The 24,196-nt window shown below is 35.1% G+C and overlaps 1 long non-coding RNA gene across 1 annotated transcript; it reads right to left on the reverse strand.

Annotated features, from left to right (window-relative positions):
• Positions 1-1,549: 1,549 nt before the first annotated feature.
• Positions 1,550-22,263, reverse strand: LOC138314902 (uncharacterized). Its single transcript, XR_011207433.1, has 3 exons — positions 21,529-22,263; positions 16,324-16,429; positions 1,550-1,715 (listed from the first exon to the last, which is right to left on the reverse strand). It is a non-coding gene; the product is annotated as an uncharacterized lncRNA (long non-coding RNA).
• Positions 22,264-24,196: the final 1,933 nt, after the last annotated feature.

Here is a 24,196-nt window from a genome sequence, read left to right on the forward strand (position 1 = left end):
GTTAATAGGACGTACATTTGAACAAAAAAACAATAAAAGTAATGCACAAAACACAATAACTGACAGGTTTAAAAGGCCTTTTATGTGTGTGGCAGAGCCGTCACCTGTGACACCGGATGTTCAAACACAACCGGTGCTATTTTGAGAAACTATCCGGCCGTTTTGAGATCACAGAACCAAATAAATTCCCATAGAGGACCGTGTTATTTCATGTAATTGTCACTTTACAAAATATGTAGGAAGCTTCAGATTCATTAAAAGAACCAACATACAATTCAGATAGAGAAGACACATCGTGCATGTTAAAAGCCGCCAGAGATCAACATCATATTTAAAAAAAGTTTTGGGTAATATCGGAAACCCGAGTTGCATTACGTGACCAACATCGGCGATACCCGTATAGATCGAAAAACATGTTTCAGTGCTATTTTTAAACGTGTTCAGGACAAAAACGTAATATATTGATATATACATGTATACTGACATTTTAGATAACTTGTGAAGTCGGTAAATATGGAAAGTTTAAAACGTAGAGGTGGATAACTTTAAATAGTTTTCTTCTATGACAAATAAAAGAAAGTTATAGACCATGCAATTTTAAAGTAACGTACCATTTCCACTCTGAATAGCTATTTGTCATGGTTCAAGACGCTATTCAAAATAGGTACTCTCCAAAGCCAGATTATCTTGATAATGCCTTCATCATTTGTTAGGTTCATTTCATCAAACTCATGTATATGTAAAACATATTTCTATGTTTTGAGGCCCCGCCCCTTTGCCCCTAGGGGTCGGACATATCTCATTTATGTAAAAAAAATAATTGTCCTTCCCCAATGGTGTTTCACACTAAATATGGATGAAATCCATCCAAGGATGAAGGAGGAGTAGGATTTTAAAGCTAAAATTAAGAAAAATTTCCCTTTTGGGGCCGCACCCCTCAGCTCTTGGGGGTCAGAGCAGGTTCATTTATATCAAATAAGACTGTCCTTCCCCATTAATGTTTCAAACCAAATATGGATGAAATCCATCCAAGGATGAAGGAGGAGTAGGATTTTAAAGCTAAATTAAGAAAATTGGCCCTTTTGGGCCCCGCCCCTCTGAAACTAGGGGTCGGAAGAGGCTCATTTATATAAAAAAATGATTGTTTTTCGCCAATGATGTTTCATACCAGATATGAATAAAATCTATCCAAGGATAAAACAGAAGTAGGATTTTAAAGCTAAAATTAAGAAAATTTGTCCTTTTTGGGCCCCACCCCTCAGCCCCTAGGGGTTGGACCAAGCTCATTTATATAATGTATGATTGTCCTTCCCCAATGATGTTTCACACCAAATATGGATGAAATCCGCTCAGCGGTTAAGGAGGAGTAGCGTTTTAAAGGAAAAAGTCTACGCACGGCGACGACGACTGACGAATCACGATTAATATAGGTCATCCTGACCCGATGACCCTTCGGGTCAGATGACCTAAAAAGCTTGTATAGAAAGTTATCATAGTATTTGAACAAAAGAAATTTACGGTTACTAATAAGAAATTGGACATACCGCCTCCGTTTTTGTAACATAAATACGGAAATCTCCACAGATTGCCAATTCCTATTGACAACCCAACGCATGCAAATATAAAGTCTAACTGTCTGCTCCATTTTTCTCGTGGTGCGGTATCCTCCTTCTCCTTTTCTTCTATAAATCCTTTAACAGCAGTAGCTTCATCATCTGAAACGATTTGTGGTTAGGTGTAATTTGATAAATGTTATATCAATAGCCAGAATCACATGATATTTATAGATTAACAATATGTATATGCTGTTATTTTTAGATCTGTTTTTTAAGGGATTGAATAATTTTCTCATATGTATTTCACACAGTTTCGTAAAAAAGTTAACAAAGCATGAAATAGTGCCATTATGTCGCCTCTGTTTGCAATATCTCTCGTTTCATGCATAGTTGTCTGTTTTGAGGAACGGTAAATTACTACTTAGCTATTGGCTATTGGAGTTACGTCATTAATTAAATTAAAATTCACCAAAAAACTACGTAAATTGTATGTGTATATCTGAATAGACTAAATATAATGAGAACAATAAAGAGGCATAACAAAATACAATCATTGAAATAGCAATGTTTAGACTCCTTTAATCACCTGCAGGAGTTGAAATAATACAGTTGTAATCGCTAATTCGGTTTACGTTATAGAGTGATTTACTATTTTATTTATCCCCGCCCAACGAAGTTCGTGGGGATATACAAATGGGTTCCGTCCGTCCGTCCGTACGAATGGTTTCCGGAGCACAACTCTAGAACCAGTAGAGATATTTCCACGAAACTTCATACACACATTTGTCTTATGGTCTAGTAGTGCCTTTTGCTATTTTTAGGTTTTCATTTTTTGCATTTTTTCCGTAACCATGGAAACATTGCTGAAAATATCATATTTTTATACCAAGTTCGTTTCCGCAGCATAACTGGAAAACCGGTTGAGATATATGCACGAAACTCCATAGGCACATTGGTCTTATGGTCTAGTAGTGCCTTTTGCTATTTTAAGGTTTTCACTTTTTGTACTTTTTTCTGTAACCATGGAAACATTGCTGAAAATGGCAGATTTTTGTCTAAGAATCGTTTCCGGAGCAAACTCTAAAACCAGAAGAGATATTTCCATGAAACTTCATAGACACATTGTTCTTATGGTCTAGTAGTGCCTTTTGCTATTTTAGGTTTTCGCTTTTTGTGCTTTTTTCTGTAACCATAGAAACATTGCTGAAAAATATATTTTTGTAGCAGGTTCATTTCTGGAGCATAACTCTAAAACCAGCAGAGATATTTCCACGAAACTTCATAGACACATTCTTTTTATGGTCTAGTAGTACCTTTTGCTATTTTTAGGTTTTCATTTTTTGCACTTTTTCCGTTACCATGAAAACATTGCTGAAAATATCATGGTAAATGGTAAATGTTACTTTGCAAAACTCCACCCATCTTTGTGTATATAGTCCATCTGATTAAAGTACAGATCCTTATTATCACTACGTTAGATAAGAGGATCTGAGAAAATCCCATTAGGGGTCATGTCCAGGTGACCTTTGTAAATGGCCAATCAAATTGCTGCTGGCAAAATTTTGACAGTGAATTTCTGGGGACGAAATAGTTTGAAAATCTTTCAGAATAATATCCGTGTACGTAGTCGTCTCGCCCAAAGAGCACAATAAAGCTAATCGCATTTGTATGTTGGGGCGAAATGGCGTTGTCCATTGACAGAGCAACCTGCAGAAAATGCATTTGATCAGAATTACACGTGGTATAAAGGTCATCCGAACATGACCCTTAATCGGATTTTCTCAGATCCTCTATTGAACGGAGTGGTTACAAGGATCTGTATTTCAATCAGATTGTGTATATAGTCTAATATAAATGTCAAGGCTGTATACCTGATTCAAAAATTGCAGCCCCGCTCTACTTGAATTATACTCCATCTTTTTTTAGCTCAACTTCCTTTTTACTGTGTTTTTTTTTCATACACATAAGTCTCCACAATCATGGCCCTGCGTGTAGGGCGTTAGAATTGTACCTGCTGCCCCTATTGCATGATCGTAAAAGGCGACTAAATTTAGGATCTTATCTTTTCTCTTCTTCCTAACTGACTTTATCTTTCCTAATGCCTCCCTTGGCACCGCCTCACTTTTGGCCTTGAGTTGAGCGCTCGCCCCTGTGAGGAAGGCTCTGGGTTCTGTCCCCTGGCCGAGACACACCAAAGTCTATAAAAGTGGTAGTTTCTGCTCCTGCTTAGCGCTCAGCATACAGGGAGTGGGGCGACTAGTTCGCCTGTTGTCAGTATAATTTGACCGGGTGGGGTGTGTCGCTTGGTGTCTTCGGCGGCATGCTTCAGTGATATAGCACTATAAAAAGGGCAACAGTTCCACTATACAAGAAGACACAACACGAACATACCGCAGTCTCCCAGTACACTCACCTCGCACAACATACACGCAACACACCGCATAAATGGGAGGCCGTCCTTACATGACCATAGCTGTTAATAGGACGTTAATAAATCAAACAAACAAACAAACTCCACAATCAAACTTACTTCAGCTTTGATATCTCCATTGGCGGGGGATCTGAATGACTATGTCTTTGTTTGTTTTTCATTCTATCAAGTGAAATAAATTAATCATGATATCAAATGGCAAAATATAATACCATCGTCTTGAAAATGTCACGCGGAAGGATTTATTCCGAATACATTTTATGATTTTAGTACATTGTAATTTGTACACGTGCTAATTGGTATTATTCAATCCACAAAAAAACTAAATTATCTAGTCACTTGTGCAAAACAATTGCTATATATGAGTTATCTAGTTATAGGTTTCTAAAACGGATATACCTACCTGATTTTCCGCTGACCTCCAAGCTTTGAGGCATTTTGTCGTGAGATTATACAAACGTCCCCGTGTTCAAGTTATAAACGGGTAGTGTGCTTGGGTAAATCTCATGATACCTAAGGCCGACGATATAGAGGATTTATGTATTTTATCACTCCTGTCTCGTCACACTTCAATCGAGACGAGACGATTAAGCACAAGCAAAAATTCACTAACATTGTGCTTTATCCGTCAATACGAAATGCTTTATCCGTCAGTACGATCACGTGAATTTGTTCCATATCTGACGGAACTTTTTCTAACTTGACCCAGAACTTGAACCGGTGAATGAAACGTCATTCAGTCCCGGCAAAATCTAACGTCACATTCAGCGGAATAACGTCATTTTTACGGTATCAAAAATCCCGTATGGTCGTGTCGTCTTTTTCTTGTCTCATAGCAAAGGTAACCGAAAGGCCCATGGTACTGATATTGGGCCTGGATTGTGGAATGAAGGGCTACCGAGTTTGTTGAAATGAATGACCTTGACCTTCATTCAAGGTCACAGGGGTCAAAAAGGCTAAAATCCTTAAACGACTTCTTCTCAAGAACCAGAAGGCCCAGGGTACTGATATTGGGCCTGTAGTATGCTGGGATGAAGGGCTACCAAGTTTGTTAAAATGAATGACCTTGGTCTTCATTTAAGGTAACATGGGCCAAAAAGGCTTAAATCTTTAAACGACTATGTTGTATTGTGCCAATAGTCAGATGACCGTTAAGGCCCATGGGCCTCTTGTTTTGGTTGCTGGAGCTTGTCGGCTCAAAAGCAGATTGTCAATATCCTCATAGAAGTTGTGGCGATTCAGTTAGTAGATATTTCCGTTAGCGGAGGAACCACTGCGCTAGTAGGTACTGTGCTATCCGAAACAGCAACGGATATGATAATTGGTTGTAAACAGTCAAAAGTTTCGAAAACAATGGTCGCATATATGTCGTTGTCTGAGTCATCTTCATAAAAAAATGTTTGGGAGCGTGAGTGTAAAACTCGCCATTTCTAGAAGACCTGTGACGCCAGCTGAGACGTCGATTTCTTTTAGACGTCAAAAGTTGTCAGAACGACGTCACGAAACATGTTCTACATCATCAACGGGAGTTATAGGAGTATTCTGGTCTCATAAATCCCCTGTATGGTTGGCAAGGTTATATAGTGTCATTCCCGAGCAAATGGAAATATACGTCTTTGTTTTTTCTGTATCAGAAATCATTTTATAGCCCGTGGGTTTCATGTTTATTTTTAGTTGGTTACTATTGCGGAAACTGCATATTTTGACGTCTTATTTACAACCTCTTCATTAAATGCAGTCTATCATAAACAATAAAAAGTCATTAGTTCGAATCATACTTTAAAACGTTTAATCTTAATATTGAATTTTATACATATATCTTTTACAAAGCCCATTGTATTCTTCAGGGCGAGGAAATAATAAAACCAGTTGTATAAAAGAACAATAAAGTACGTGTTTTATTTCTGTCAATTAATTTTATTTAATCAACATCAATATCATACTTAAAGCTGACAATGCAAGTTAAAAAACATGCAGTTGAAATTAAAAAAAATATTAACGAAATATTTTTTTTTCAAAAATTGTTTCTGAGACATCCCCTAGTTATGACAGTGTGGTATCTAATGGAAGTGGCAGCCATTTTTTCTTTTGCTCTGCTTAGTAACCTTCACTGGCCAACCCCCTATATAAAGCACGGGACACTTGACACACGTGTATCATTCTAAACATATCTTGTCTCAGATACACATGCTCCGATTTTGCAAATAACAATGTCAAATTGAAAATAAACACTGCACTCACCTGACAATATTTCATTGAAGTAATAGATGAATGTGTTGTCATAAATGATAGTTCAGTTCGATTAAAGAGATAACATTTCTGTTGTAAGGATAATATGTAGTGTAATCCTGAGTCCGATTAATTTATGGATTTGTTGTAGATAATATGTAGTCCATTCCCTTGACACAAAGGGCTTAACGTCTGTAAATTAATGCCAAAGGTCTGTTGTAGTTTATACATTATTGTAGTGTCCTGGCCATTAATTTAAATGGTTGTTGTAAGGATCAATTTGTGTAGTGATCTGACCATTTAATTTGATTTGTTGTTATGATAAATGTAGTGATTGGACATAATTTGGGTTGTTGTAGATAAGATGTAGTGAATCCTGACATTATTTTGGGTTTGTTTGTAAGATAATATGTAGTGATACTGACATTTAATTGTTATGTTGTTAGATAAGAGTTAGTGATCTGACCATTAATTTGGGTTGTTGTAAAGATAATATGTGTGATCATGGCCATTAATTTGGTTTGTTGTAAGATAGATATGTAGTGATCCCCTGACATTTAATTTGGGTTGTTGTAAGAGAAGATGTAGTGATCCTGACCATTAATTTGGGTTGTTGTAAGATAAAATGTAGTGGATCTGGCCATTAACTTTTTTTTTTTGGTTTGTTGTAGATATGAGTAGTTGATCTGGACATTAATTTGGGTTGTTGTAAGATAATATGTAGTGATCCAGGCCATTAATTTGTTTGTTTATAAGATAAGATGTTCGTGATCCTGGCCATTAATTTGGTTGGTGGTAAAGATAAATATGTAGTGATCCTGGCCATTAATTTGGCGTTTGTTGTAAGATAAGATGCAGTGATCTGACCATTAATTTGGTGTTGTTGTAGTTAATATGTAGTGATCCTGACCATTAAATTTGGTGTTGTTGTTAAGTTGATATGTCGTGATCTGGCCATTAATTTGGGTTGTTTGTAAGATAATATGTAGTGATCTGGCCATTAATTTCAGTTGTTGTAAGATAATATGTAGTGATCTGACCTTCAATTGAGTTGTCATTAAGATAATATGTATGTCCTGACCATTACTTTTGGGTTGTTGTAAGATAATATGTAGTGTTCATGGGACCATTAATTTGTGGTTTGTTTGTAAGATAATATGTTAGTGATTCTGGAACATTAATTTGGGTTGTAGTAAAGATAATATGTTGCGATCCTGACATTAAATTTGATGTTGATGTTAACGATAATAGTGTAGGTGATCCAGACCTGATTTATTTTGAGTTGTTGTTTAGATAATATGTAGCTGGATCCTAGACCATTAATTTGGTGTTGTTAACGATAATAATGTTGTGATCCTGGCCCATTAATTTGGGTTGTTGTAAGATAAGATGTAGTGACCCTGGCCATTAATTTGAGTTGTTGTAAGATAAGATGTAGTGATCCTGACCATTAATTTGGGTTGTTGTTAAGATAATATGTAGTAGATTCCTGGACCATTAATTTGGTTGTTGGTAAGATAAGATGTATTGATCCTGGACATTAATTTGGGTTGTGTGTAAAGATAATATGTTAGTGATCCTGACCATTAATTTGCGTTGTTGTTAGATAATATGTAGTGATCCTGACCCATTAATTTGAGCTTGTTGTCAGATAGATGTAGTGATTCTGACCATTTAATTTGGGTTGTTGTCAAGATAATTATGTAGTGATACCTGACCATTATTTGGAGTTGTTGTTAAGATAAGAATTTAGTGTGATCCTGGCCATTAATTTGGGTTGTTGTAAGGATAATATGTAGTGATCCCTGACATTATTTGAGTTGTTGTAAGATTAATCTGTAGTGATCCTGACCATTAATTTGGGTTGTTGTAAGATACAATGTAAGTGGATCCTGACAATTAATTTGGGGTGTTGTAGTAAGATAAATTTGTTAGCTGATCCTGGACATTAATTTGGGTTTGTTGTAAGATAATATGTAGTGATTCTCCATTAATTTGGGTTGTTGTAAGCTAACATTAGTGGATCCTGACCATAATTTGTGTTGTTGTTAAGATATAATATGTAGTGATCCTGTCCCATTAAACTTGAGTTGTTGTTAGCATAATATGTAGTGATCCTGGCACATTAATTTGGGTTGTTGTAAGATATAATATGTAGTGATCCTGACCATTTAATTTGGGTTGTGGTATAGATAAGATTGTAGTGAATCCCTGTCCATTAATTGGGTTGTTGTTAGATAATATGTAGTGATCCTGACCATTAATTTGGGTTGTGGTAAGATAATATGTAGTGATCCTGGACCATTAATTTGGTTTGTTGTAAGATATATGTAGTGATCCTGGGACCATCTTATTTGGGTTGTTGTTAAGATTAACATGTAGTGATCTAGAGCCATTAATTTGGGTTGTTTGTAGATATATGTAGTGATCCTCGGACATTAATTTGGGTTGTTGTAAGATAATGTGTAGTGATCCTGGCCATTAATTTGAGGTTGTTGTAAGATATGATGTAGTGATCCTGACCATTAATTTGGGGTTGTTGTTAAGATAATTATGTAGTGATCCTGGCCATTAATTTGGGGTTGTTGTAAGATAATATGTAGTGATCCCTGGCCATTAATTTGGGTTGTTGTAAGATAATATGTAGTGATCCTCTCCATTAATTTTGGGTTGTTGTAAGATAACGTTGTAGTGTCCTGACCATTAATTTGGCTGTTGTAAGATAATATGTAGTGATTTCCTGACCATTAATTTGGGTTGTTGTAAGATAAATGTAGTGATCCTGGCCATTAATTTGGGTGTTGTAAGATAATATGTAGTGATCCTCTCCATTAATTTGGGTTGTTTTGGTAGTTTTTTTAATAATATGTAGTGATCCTGTCCATTAATTTGGGGGGGAAATAGTGTAAGAATAATATGTAGTGATCCTGACCATTAATTTGGGTTGTTGTTAAGATGTATATGTAGTGGATCCTGACCATTAATTTGGGTTGTTGTAAAGAATAAAGATGTAGTGATCCCTGACCATTTAATTTGGGTTGTTGTTAAGATAAGATGTAGTGATCCTGACCATTAATTTGGGTTGTTGTAAGATAAGATGTAGTGATCCTGACCATTAATTTGGGTTGTTGTAAGATAATATGTAGTGATCCTGACCATTAATTTGGGTTGTTGTAAGATAATATGTAGTGATCCTGACCATTAATTTGGGTTGTTGTAAGATAATATGTAGTGATCCTGGCCATTAATTTGGGTTGTTGTAAGATAATATGTAGTGATCCTGGCCATTAATTTGGGTTGTTGTAAGATAATATGTAGTGATCCTGACCATTAATTTGGTTTGTTGTAAGATAATATGTAGTGATCCTGACCATTAATTTGGGTTGTTGTAAGATAAGATGTAGTGAACCTGCCATTAATTTGGAGTTGTTGTTAAGATAATATGTAGTGATCCTGACCATTTTTTTAATTTGGGTTGTTTGTAAGATAATATGTAGTGAGACCATTAATTTGGGTTGTTGTAAGATAAGATGTAGTGATCCTGGACATTAATTTGGTTGTTGTAAGATAAATATGTAGTGATCCTGGCCATTTAATTTGGGTTGTTGTAAGATAAGATGTAGTGATCCTGACCATTAAATTTGGGTTGTTGTTAAGATAAGATGTAGTGATCCTGACCATTAATTTGGGTTGTTTGTAAGATAAGATGTAGTGATCCTGACAATTAATTTTCGTTGTTGTTAAGTATTAATATGTAGTGACCATGAACCTTTAATTTGGGTTGTTGTTTGATAATATGTAGTGATCCATGACATATTAATTTGGCTTTGGGGATGTTGTAAGATAATATGTAGTGATCCTGGACATTAATTTGGGTTGTTGTAAGATATGATGTAGTGATCCTGGCCATTTAATTTGGTTGTTAAGATTTGTTAAGATTAATATGGGTTTGTTGTGATCATATGAGTGACCCTGACCATTAATTTGGGTTGTTGTAAGATAAGATGTAGTGAGCCTGACCATTAATTTGGGCTTGTTGTAAGATAAATAGATGTAGTGATCCTGGCCATTAATTTGGTTGTTGTTTAAGATAATTGTGTGCTAGTGATCCTGATAATTTGGGTGGTTGTATGTATGTAGTGATCCTGACCATTAATTTGGTTGTTGTAAGATAATTTGTATGTGGCCGATCCTGGCCATTAATTTGGGTTGTTGTTAAGATAATTATGTAGTGATTTATGCCAGCCATTTAATTTGGATTGTGTAAGATAATATGTAGTGATCATTGACCATTAATTTGGGTTGATGCTTAACGATATTATGTTGTAGATCCGGACATTATTTGGGTTGTTTGTAAAATAATATGTAGTGATCTCGGCCATTAATTTGGTTGCTTGTAAGATAATATGTAGTGATCCTGACCATTAATTTGGGTTGATTGTAAGATATTATGTAGTGATCCTGACCATTAATTTGGGTGTTGTAAGATAATCATGTAGTGATCCTGACACATTAATTTGGTTTGTTTGTAAGATAAGATGTAGTTTTGTTCCTGGACCATTATTTGGGGTGTTGTTAGTACATAAGATGTTGTGATCCTGACATTAATTTGGTTTGTTGTAGATATTGTAGTGTTCCTGGCATTAATTTGCGGTTGTTGTAAGATAATATGTAGTGATCCTGGCCAATTAATTTGGGTTGTTGTTAAGGATATTTTGTTGTGATCTCTTGGCCAGTAATTTGGGTTGTTTGTATGATAATATGTTGTGAATCCTGACCATTATTTTGGGGTGTTGTTAGATTATATGTTGTGGATTCCGGACCATTATTTTGTGTTGTTGTATGATAAGATGTAGTGATCTGACCATTCAATTTGGATTGTTGTAAGGATAATATGTAGTGATCCTCGACATATATTTGGTTTGTTATGTTAAGATAAGATGTAGTGATCCTGACTATTTTTTTGGGTTGTTTGTAAGATAATAGGTCAGTGAACCTGAACTATTAATTTGGGTTGATTTGTAAGTTTATATGTAGTGACCCTGACCATTTAATTTGGGTTTTGTACAGATATGATTGTAGTGATCATTCGACTATTAATTTTGGGTTGTTGTAAGATAATATGTAGTGATCCTGGCCATTTAATTTGGGTTGGTTGTCAAGATAACTTTTGTTAGTGATCCTGACCACACTATATTTGGGATTGTTGTAAGATAATATGTAGTGATCTCCTGACCCATTACTTTGGGTTTGTTGTAAGATAATATGTAGCTGATCCTGGCCATTAATTTGGGTTGTTGTTAAGATAAGATGTAGTGATCCCTGGCCCATTTATTTGGCGTCGTTTGTAAGATAGATTATGTACGTGATCCTGGCCATTAAATTTGGTCTTGTTGTAAAGATAAGATGTAGTGATCCTGACCATTAATTTGGGTTGTCATTTGTAAGATAAATATGTAGTCGCATCCATGACAATTAATTTTGGGTTGTTGTAAGATAACATGTAGTGATCTGACCATTTATGTGGGTTCCTGTACCCATTAATATGTAGTGATCTTTGCCAATAATTTGGGGTGGTGTAAGGATTTCTTTATGTAGTGACCCTGACCAATTAATTTGGTTCGTTTTGTAAGATAATATCGTAGTGATCCTGGCCATTAATTTCGGTTGTTGTAAGGACTAATATGTAGTGATTCCTGACAATTATTTTTGGGGGTTGTTGTAAGCTAACATGTAGTGGAATCTGGTCATTTATTATTGGTTTGTTGTAAGATAAGATGTAGATATAAAAAATGACCCTGGTCCATTAATTTCGTGTTGTTGTAAGATAATATCGTAGTGACCTGACATTAATTTGGGTTGTTGTAAGAAAATTATGTAGTATGATCCTGACCATTAATTTGGGTTGTTGCAAGATAACATGTAGTGATTCTGGCCATTAATTTGGGTTGTTGTAAGATAATATGTAGTGACCCTGACCATTAATTTGGTTTGTTTTAAGATAATAATATGTAGTGACCCTGACAATTAATTTGGGTTGTTGTAAGATAAGATGTAGTGATCCTGACCATTAATTTGGGTTGTTGTACCATTTATAATAATCTCCATGATAATAATATCCATTTTTAAAGATAAATTCAAAGAGTAAATTATACATATGAATTGGCCTGTTAATCAGGTATAATGAAGTTAAGTAGACAAACATTTTAGCTTTTCAGAATCTTGTATTTTATTTGTTAATGGTAAGAAATGTATTTGACCATCTGGGATGGATTTGCCGTTTTCGTAGTACTGGTGTGGTCACACTCTGCCATCTCTGTAAAATAAAAACGGCTCCTATTATATGTTTGATTTTTTTAATTATTATTCCATGACATACTTGCATAAATCCATATTATATCCATATCATATTTACTAAATCCATATTATATCGTCATATTTGCATAAATCCATATTAGATCCATATCATATCTACATAAATCCATATCATATCCATGTCATATTTACATCAATCCATTTTATATCCATGTCATATTTGTATAAATATATTTTATAGTCATATCATATCTGCATAAATCCATATTATAGTATTATTATTATTTCATGACATACTTGCATAAATCCACATTCTATCCATATTATATTTACTAAATCCATATTATATTGTCATATCTGCATAAATCCATATTTTATCCATGTTATATTTACATCAATCCATTTTATATCCATGTCATCTTTGCATAAATATATTTTTATAGCAATGTAATATTTGCATAAATCCGTATTATAGCCTCGTTCATATTCACATACAAGGAAATCGGATTGAGGTTAATGAAAGAAGAACGCTATCGACTGAATTAAAAAATATGATATTTATGAGCTATAGATTTAATACACAAAATGTGCGTCAATTGACTGCAATAATTCAATTTAGCATATCGCATGAAGCAAACGATAAAATGCATTTTAAAATGTGAACAGGTAACGAACATGGATGATCATATTGCGTTATTACTCCTAAGTATTAAAGTCAGCATTTTATTTAGGAATTTCAGCAAACCGTTAAGAGACAATCTGATTAAAACACAGATCCTTATAACCACTCCGTTCAATAGAGGATCTGACAATATCCCATAAGGGGTCACGTCCAGATGACCTTTAAACCACGTATACTGCAGAGCAAAGTATACAGTTTTTCTACACCCTTGCAACATCAATTGTCCTTTTTTCGTCCCATTCATATACATATATTCAATTAAGCTTTGTTGTGCACTTCGGGCGAGATGACTACATACACGAAAGTAATTTTTCAAAGTTTTTCTTCCCCAGTCAAGATTCTGGCAGTGCAAATTCGATTGGCCATTTCAAAAGGTCATTTTGACGTGACCCCTTATGGGATGTTCTCATATCCTCTTATCCAACGTAGTGATAATAAGGATCTGTATTTTAATCAGATTGCAATTACTTAAAACAATACGAATACCATCGAAATCACTCTCTGTCTGAATAATTATGCCCGATATTAAAATTTATCGAAATTCCAAAAAATGATAAGTTACTTTTAAATAAAACGATTACCATAATCAAATATATTAAATAGATATTATATTATATTATACTAATAATATTTAAACTACATACAAGAACTTACAATTATTTATTTGGCTAATTTCCAAGGAGTCTGCAATCAGTTCATCTAGAGATCGATGTTGCCTCTTGGTCATCAAAACCCCAAGTGACCAATACCCCAAATAAACTACCCAACATTCACTCGACGTAGACAATAGACCAATACCATGTAATTAGAACACAAATATGATTGACATACACGTTCCGTCACACGCACGTAACTCATCGCTCTCACTCACACGTGCCTTTTCCGCGCGCGCACAAACGATCTTGTCGCATTGCGTATCTACAACCCGCGAATATCGCTATACAGACCATACGCGAACGCGCACTAAAATATAGCACATAGAAAATAAAAGTAGTAAAATAACACTACTACACGCACATGGAATACAAAATGTTATTTTAAAATTTATCTAGTCTAGTAAACGAACTTTTTAACTGAAATTATAACAAACAATATTTCAGATCAATTTTTAAATCAAAAAGCATTAAAAAAACGAAGAAGCAGTTATAAACAATGAACGTATATCCGCTGCCGACGACCAACATTACAGGTAAATTTTGAGCCTTTAGCGATGACCCCTGCTGACACTCGTTACCGACCGTTGCGATCGCAGGAGTCCGCGATAACGGGACCGCGGCTATACATCGGCATAATTAGCCCATCGCGGTGAATCATCGCAATCCTTTGATGGTGACGACATGTCGCGCTTAATCACCGAAATGGGTGGACCGCTTAGGATTTTAATGACCCGATCTGGAATAGTAACATCAATTTGTCGAACTAAAGGGCTCTGTCGTATATGCCAAAATGTTGCAATCCCTTCGCCTAAAGAACCAATATATATCATATGATGTTCCAGTACTTTATTCTAATCAGTAGACATATTAGGCATGCTGTGTTTTCTTTCTGAAGCTGAGGTCAAAGGTAAATCTTTGTGATCTGATTCTAAGATATGGTCTAGTGGACTAATATTCAACTGTACTGCACATAGGGTGGTGATACTTGTTGCCGTCATTGCATCGTCTTCAAATGCGAATTAATGAGGGATCTTACGTTATTCGTAAAGTCTCTCTTGCAATCGCTACGCTCTTGGCCCTGAGTTAAGAATATGAAGCTCTGGTTCAGTCCATGGCCGAGACACGTTATAGTCTATGAAGTGGTAGTCCCTGTTCTTGCTTGGGGCTTAGAATAAATTAAAGGAAACGACTTCCTTGACTGTTGTCATTTTGTTTTCGGGTTAGATGTGGTTACTATGTCTTATAGCTGTATACTTAACAAATTTGAAGTCTTCTAAAACATACAGATGTTCACTCATAGACACCAGATTGCATATATTGCAAACAGAGGAGGCCATTTTTAAATGATTATTAGTTATAATACTAATAGTCTATATTACGATCTAGGACGTAAAACTAAACAAACTCAACTATAAATGGGAATAACCTACAGAAGACGAAACAATGTGATAGCATCGCCTACTTACATTATGATAAAATTGCATGGTGTATTTCGTTTTCTTTTCGTCCTTTTTCTTAGTAATGTTGAAATGAAGTTAGGATGTATGTTAGAAGCACAGTTTAGTACATGTGGTGAAAGTAGTCCAATCTATTCATTTAGAGTGATCTATTTAAAAACAGGTTGATAAATTAAGATGTGAAAATCATTCCAAGGCATGGACAAATATGCAGATTCGCATTTGCAACAACACAGAATGAATTCAGTGTGAGAATTTAGATACAAACATATCTGAAGAATTCACCTTATATATAATTTAGATACAAACATATCTGAAGAATTCACCTTATATATAATTTAGATACAAACATATCTGAAGAATTCACCTTATACATCTACTGATATCACCATGCAAATGTGAAATAAAATGCCTGATTTCACCGTGTGCAGGGTTTCACAATGGTGCATTGTGATCATTAATGTTATGATTTTCAGCAGCACAGCCAAAATTGTTTTGAGCTCTTATTTGACTTTGATTCGTGTATGAAAATTACTGCACATATAAATTATCATACGGTTAATTGAATTATTAGGTATTTGAAATATAAAAGGTTCGTTTTCATCAAACAACAAAAAATTAATTATCAATACACTGTAAGGAATTTGGAAGTATATGTTATACGAAAATTTCTTAGGTGATTGCATTTTGTGTGCGAGATGAAAATGCATAATTTTGTTAAAATTGTCTTCATTTTTATTCAGAATTCTGGCGATTAAAAACAAACATATGATAATTGATTCACTTTGAACAATTTAATATACAGGGAGGTTATCAGGGGTAATCATGAACATTTTCTCTGCTATTAGGATATATTTCTATGGCGTTCAATTGATGCAAACTCGAAATGAGACAATTTGAGCAATAAACGATTCCTCTTAGTATGCTTGCAATAAATATATATATACAATAAAAGTACCATTAAATACCACACTTAGTTATCGGTGTACATCCTTACCGTCTTTGTTTTCCACAACATGAGACATCCTGTACAAGTCCTGGTGTAAGTTGATCAGTGTTTAGAAGTATCAACCAAGAGTTGTTCAGGAGGTGATCGTTTTACGCTGTAATTAAATAACCATTACCGCCATCAACAGCAGTAACCAAAACGATGATGAAACAAACAACAGAAACAATACATTAACGACGACAACAACACAATAAAAACTCTAACATCACCAATGCATCCAGAAACAAACACCAGGGCCAATTTCGTTTATTCGGATACCGGATCGGCATATATATCCTAACAGGCATTATCCCTTTGGAGGTTTGAACTAAAATTGTAAAAAAAAAAAATATAAACTGAAATTTATTGAGTCTTTATGCGTCTTGTCACATACATTTTACTACTGACTCCCTCATGATAAAACTGTGTATTGGATTCTAAGATGGCCGCCATTATTGCCTATCAGATTCCCCGAGATATCCACTTACAGCTGGTGTAAATATATATTTAAGCATTAAATTGCATTCTTTGGGGATATGGTCCTATAATTCTCTCAGGATTGCAGACACATTAAATAACAAAAAATATATTGACGAATACCATGACATTTTTACTTTTTAGTTGATGCCGTTTAAATTCAAAATCATATACATGTAGCTATATGATTGAGCCGGTGCAATATATACGCTATACCAATACCCGATTCGGATTCACGTAAGTTAAACAAATGTAATAAATAACTACCGTTGAGTTAATAACAAATAAGACATAATCATTAACCTAATAAGGCACTAATGGAGGATATGAGGCAGTTTAAAAATTTACATAATTTAATCACAGGGGGCTTTATCTAGCATATCACAGAAATAACAACATCTCGCACTACCATTAAAACTAGTTTGTTTCTTCTTCCATTATATATGAAAAAGTGCACTCTAACGCTTTATAGTCCCTTAAAAGTAGTATCCGTAATTGAATTATTTATTTTTACGAAGTAGTTTGTTTGTTTGTTTGATTTATTAAAGTCCTATTAAGTAATGATTGCTGATGCCGAATAAAATATTTTAAAATACATGTATGTAGTGTGAAGTTACATCATATGAAAATCACTACAGTAGATTGCAATCTGTTGAGTGTAAATGAGCTGCAATCATGAATGAATACTAGTCATTATACCGATCTTATTCATCCACAGGCGTTTGACCTTTGGTAATAAAGAGAATTTGTACAAGATGTGACAATGAATACTGTCAATCGACGGACAGATAAGTTATCTTTGATAAGTCTGTTTGAAAACAAACTTACCGGTTTGTGAGCCCATGTCTAAATACCATTCATTTGCCCATCGTAGCCCTTTGAAATTTCCGATGGCGGCCTGAGACACATTTTTTTTCAATCGGAAATTAAACAAGGGCTGTTTTGAGAAATTAGATAGTATATATATACATGTATAAACTAACATACCAGTAAGTTTGTTTTCTACATTCTTTAATTCTTATGAAGCCCAAGTGTTGACATGCAGTGGTTTTTGAGCTACCCATTAGAACCCTCCAGTGTTTATCGGTGGACATCACAGTGTTTACACCGATCAGTTGTCCACTACGTAATACGTATCTCCTTTTAATGCGTAAACGAAGCAACTACCTATAGAAGTGTGATATCAAAACATTACACATGTGCAGTGTGCGGACGATGTGCGTTAGGAGCGGTGTCTGGGCGATAGCTATCGTGGTTGATATAAATTTAAGAATTCAATTTTATTGAGTAAACATGCAAAACCATGATGGGGTTTGAATGCTACTGTATCGAAGAGATAGTTTGTTTGATTAATTAACGTCCTATTAACAACTATGGTCATGTAAAGACGGCCCCCATGTATGCAGTGTGTTGCGTGTATGTTGTGCGAGGTGCGTGTTTTGGGAGACTGCGGTATATCACTGAAACATGCCGCCGAAGACACCATACTGAAAACGGGCGAACCAGTCGGTCTACTCCCTGTATGCTGAGCGCTAAGCAGGGGCAGAAACCCACTTTTATAGACTTTGGTGTGTCTGGGCAAGGGGACAGGACCCAGAGCCTTCCTCACAGGGGCGAACGCTAGACTCAAGGCGAAAAGTGAGGCGATGCCAAGGGAGGCATTAGGAAAGATAAAGTCAGTTAGGAAGAAGAGAAAAGATAAGATCCTAAATTTAGTCGCCTAGATATTATATCTATACGTGAAGGATCTCCGTTAAATAATAAACTTGTACTTCGTTATGTTTTTTTCATTTGACAATTTACGCACTTGAGGCTGGTAAACAGAGTACTGCACTGGCTAATCAGACCTTTACAATGTTGATTTACTGTATATTTAATAAACATCTTCAAGCTTTGTTTGATACTTTTCTATGGTAAACTTGAACAATAATTCAGCTTTAAAATTTCATTATATACAACTTAAAACAATTCATATAAGTATTTGAAAGCAGGACAGCTTCATTAATTAAACATATTGTGATGTGGTCGGTCGCATTAAGATATTACACTTTAACATTCAAACTTAACTATACGCAAAATCTTTTGAAAGATACAGTGCACATGTAGGTACATTTATTCTACCAATGTAATAACCAGAAATTTATATAGTATATTATCTAAATATCTGGTTTTACGTTCATTCATTCGGGTACATATAATGTAAGCAAATCCTTTTCTATACTAGATCTGTTTTACCTAGCCAGGATGCCAGTTAAATTACAGGTAAAACAATTCATGACCAGAGGGCAAAACTAGTGTCAGAGTGGCGAAATATACATAATATATAGATAGGTCGGGTGGGGCTTGGGTATATAAGGGAGTCCAAGAGGTCTTGTCTCAAAGCATGATTGGAATACACAAACATATAGGGACTTAGTATAAAACTATCTATAGTACATTATTAATAAACACCCCTTCTAAAAAGATAACTTAAACAAGATACAATACAACGTGTATACATTGTCTTCATTTCGAAATAAATCAATAGAATAAGCGCATTTTAATAAAAAAGAAGCTATGAATTTATTATTTTTTGAAACAAAACCACGTGGCTCCAAGTAAACAGGTATATTTTACTAAACTAATTAGATATTACAGGTACAGAGGATGTTATGCTGTCAATTGAATGGAACGCTATAATGGACCCCCTGTGGTTAAAGAAAATATGTATCCTTACCTGTGACGCCTAACTGAGCATCATCTCAGGTAATGTGTAACCTTAGGTTGTAGGATAGAGAAAAGGGCCATAGGTCCCCGAGTTTACAGTACACAAGTCATTTATGCAGGTACAGTGTATACCTGTATCCACATGTACAATGTTCAGTTCATGCATATCGGTATGTGACAGACTTCAGTAGGGCTGAAAACTATTAGTAATTTTTGTATTCGATTATTCGGTCACATGTAATCGATTACTTATCGATTAATCGTTTGAATTGAAGGCAACTATATTGTTTCACTACTGACTACTGAAAACGTCCGCCATGTTTTGTTATCAACTAATAATAACACCTACCGTATAATATGACAGAGGACATGCCTTATATAATATATAAGCCTACCAACAAATAAGGATAGATTTATTGACAAAACAAACGTATTTTTATCCCAAATAAGCTCTGAATTCCGTTCCTGTATTGTCTTCCGTAACATCGTTTAAATCAAGTCTGCTAACCCGCTGTTTTGACGTGACCTTCACACGTACGACTAATCAACCAAATCTGGATCACCACGGAGCAACATGACCAAATTTTCGTCAATGAACTTTTTTTATTTCCGTGATCAAAAAAAACAAAATAAATCAACAACTCTTATATTCAATTAGAATATGAACAAAAACATTCTTTTTATATGATAAACACATGCAATAGTAAAATCTAAATGTTCAAGATTACTGCTCCTTCCGCTCCCGAGCGTCCCGGCGGCGATTAGGCCTCCGTGACGTAACAACATGGAGTCGATCGCTAGTGAAAATTGGCGAACAGCGTGTTGCAAGCTTTCTCATGACATCCACTTTTTCATTGATTAATGACTTTAACTTCCACAGAGACGTAATTTAACAAGTATTTCTCACATCATATATGCTTTGTTGAGTTCAAAACATGTACAAAAAGAGATGAAACTCCAGTCGGAATGGCTTACTCAGAAATCCATGATCTGTCAACGTGTTTAGTCAGCTTACAATGCACTGGCTATGCATGTTACGATTAACGATTAATAAAATCTTTAATCGATTATCAGCAATTAGCTTCATTAATCTAATCGCCTCCGATTATGCATATCGGTATGTGACAGACTTTAGTATTAACTACATTGGGTATATCTCCAGCACATCAACTATACATGTACATGGTCTGCATGTAATAATGATATGAAGTGTATAAAATAAATCTACTGGTTGAAGAAAAATAGTAAATTAATATTTACATGGACGCAGTTATATGTATAAATCCTTGATATGTAATGATGAAAATGTTGTATTTGATGCGTATGCGTTTTGACTAAAATATATACATGCATGATTATAATGCCTCTGAACAACACTAATTATATGACATTCAACATGATTTTAATGTAAATGTCAATACTTTTAGTTAATAATCTTCTATTACCTGTACAATCTTCTTATATATGTACACAACTTTTGCTTTATTTCAGTATATATTTATAAAATATGTATACATTGATCGCACAAACTGACAATACAATGAATAAATCAAAATTAAAGATATATCAATCAAAATATAAAATCAAATATTATGATGTAATATTATATGTGTGAAAATATATGTTTGAACAGAAATAAGTCATTGATTTCAATATCACTAAATCACAGTACAATTAGACTCGTTAACATGGTCCGTTTATGGAATGATTTCGTCCCAATTGCACAACTGTGTTGTACGGAATGCTAAACTTTGTGGTACTGATCGCGCACCGAATAGATATGCACACGAAGCGCGAACGATGTATGCACGATGTGCGCAAAGATTTTGTTAGGTCACAAAACTGTATAAAATAAATTCACTTGATTACCTGATCAGCGCAAAAAAAAAACCTGATTTTTAAACTGTCTATTCAAAACAATGCTTCAACTTAACTCATGTATTCAGATATAAAGCACAGTTTCTTAATATCACCTTAGAGGTATAGGGCCGAAATTTAACTAGTGTCCTACATATAGTACATAGTACTAACCTGCTAGAGTAGAGAGAGAGACGAGTCAGCCAGCTACGTGAAAGTGTCTGCTAGACTGTCACCTAGAGCCCAAACACCTAGCTTTATATAGTAATTTAATTATATGCCTACAAATGCACGTGCGCCATGGTTGCTGTGATGATACTGTGAACTCAAAATCTGTGAAACAAATCCGCAAAGACTTGCAAATGAAAGGAACACTAATAAATTGCACGCCTCTTTTGCGTAAAAAACATTTCACTTGCTCTAAAACCCAGGCCAGGTTATAAAAAAGACGAAACTCAAACTGCACCTTATGACAATATTTTAAACAGTTATATGAAGAATATTTACTAAGTGTTGAAAATAAACATGATCATCCTGTCACTATTGGATACACAAAAATGATTTTGTGCAGTAGAGCCATTGATCTAGCAAAAATTCGCTTAGGAAACCATATGTACATTGGAGATCCAGGTTCAAAAACAGTGTGATTGTCCAGTACCTGACTAAAATTGATATGTTGGTAGGAAATGTAAGTTTATAAATGAAATTTAAAAATGTATACATATTTTCATGGTGATATTTTTTTTCACAGCTGATACCAGTCAGTGAATAAGTAGTGACTGTAGGTCAGTGGTTTTTCTTCGGGTACTAGTCATCTCACCCATTTCAAACTTTGGACAAATGTTTGCAAAAGTAGGTTTGTTAAGATTTTAACAAAATACACTCCAAAACATTACTTTTGTTACCTGGTAGCATTTGATGTTTTCTTTGCAGAGTACATACAGGAAATAGGAAGAGCAGGTAGAATCGGCGGGGAAGCAGAGTCTGTAATACATGTGAATACTATGGATCTGTCCTCACAAATAATCTCAGCAGAAATGAAGAATTACTTGAAACAAACCGAAGTCTTTACCGAAGTGGTTACTTAAGCTGTCCACTCGAACCAGCAGAATATAAATGTTGTGATCTCTGTAGCAAAGATTCTGACACTGAAGTAAAAGGACAAAATCAGGTTGTCCGTTTTCTAGTCAAGCAAGCTCTGAAACAGTATGTTGAAGCCGATGTTTCTGGTGAAATTAGATTTCATCTTAATGACATGTTAATTGAAAGAATCACAGATATATGAAATGGTTCCATTAGATAGTGTCGAGAACTATTACAAGTTACCCACATTTGTTGCAGAATCTGTGAAAGTAATACAGGGTACATTTAAGTAAGTTCATGTTGGAAATCAATAAATCACTTGCCAAACTCAACATTCAGTCTAGACTTCTGATAATCAATCCATGATTGCAAATGTAATGTCTCAATATCATCCACTGGTGCTTGAATCTGTTTATGTGCTTCGTAACTTCTTGTAGAATGGACTTCAAATGGTCTGATTCCTGTGAGGTCTTGAATGATCTTCTTCTCATCTGATATGAAATCGCGTTGCTTATGGAAATTTGCTCGTTCTTTAACAAAACTGCCAGCTACGTTGTCATAGTTATGAGATATCTGGTCTAAGGCAGCAACTGCCTTGAACCGCACCATCAAGTTCTTATCCCTGTTCATGGGACCAAGTCCCTTCAGGATTGTTTTGTTCTGTGTACTATATGTTCCATTTGAAGGAATATGAGTATCCTTTCCACCTCTTGTATTTACAAATAGTTCATAAAAACTTTCATATTCTGTTTTCAAACTGTAGCTAGCCTGTTGGTCGCATAGGAATCGTAGGATTTGTAGGGCATATTTACTTCTGCTGTTATGAGCTTTGAACATCACCATCATATATTTCATACATCGTAACATTCTGTCTCTCTCCGGATTATGGTTGCAGTCCAAAAATTCCATGTAGAGCAGTTCAAGCTGCAAGGTAACTTTACCGTATTGTTGTACATGATCAACATCAACAGGTACCTTTTTAGTCTTCTTCTGTCTGTTCAAAACATGCAAAGTAATATATTTGTTATTGCCGATTAGACCTTTGATTAGTGTCCTTGTTTCTTCGACCGTTGTAACATCGGTTAGGTAAGTGTTGACCTTTGCAAGAATTTAGGTATCGATGAAGGTATTCATGGTTTCATGGAACCATGCTGGTGTAACAGGGTCCGGTGGAATGTGTTTGGTTGGTTCTTTGTCTGTATCGTCAAGGCAAAAGAAATAGCATAATGCATCCACAATGTAAGCTCTAGTAAAAGATAAAAAAAGTCGTTGTCCACATTATAATTGTTTTTCACATCTTGGTGGACATCATTGCGTCCGATGTGTATCTTCTCTCCATTTAGAGTTCCTGTCTCTAGACTGTTAGTACTGAACAGTTTACTGAATATAAGCGTGTGAATGCATCATTGTCATATGCTATAACTATAAAGTTATTGGAGTGAGATCCCCGATTTTTGATCTTTCATAAATGACGCAAACCGCAGCGACTTTGCTCCACTGAAGCGCTCTCTTGTTAACTGGTCTCCTCGTATATGTACCTGTCTATGGTCACATGATCCGTAGATTGTGTGGTGTGTTGCTTGGTGTCTTCGGCGGCATGCTTCAGTGATATAGCACTATAAAAAGGGCAAAAGTTCCACTATACAAGAAGACACTACATGAATATACCGCAGTCTCCCAAAACACACACCTCGCACAACATACACGCGACACAACGCATACATGGGAGGACCGTCTAACTTACCTGACCATAGCTCGG

This window comes from Argopecten irradians, chromosome 2 (genome assembly GCF_041381155.1).
Source record: "Argopecten irradians isolate NY chromosome 2, Ai_NY, whole genome shotgun sequence".
NCBI lineage: Eukaryota > Metazoa > Mollusca > Bivalvia > Pectinida > Pectinidae > Argopecten > Argopecten irradians.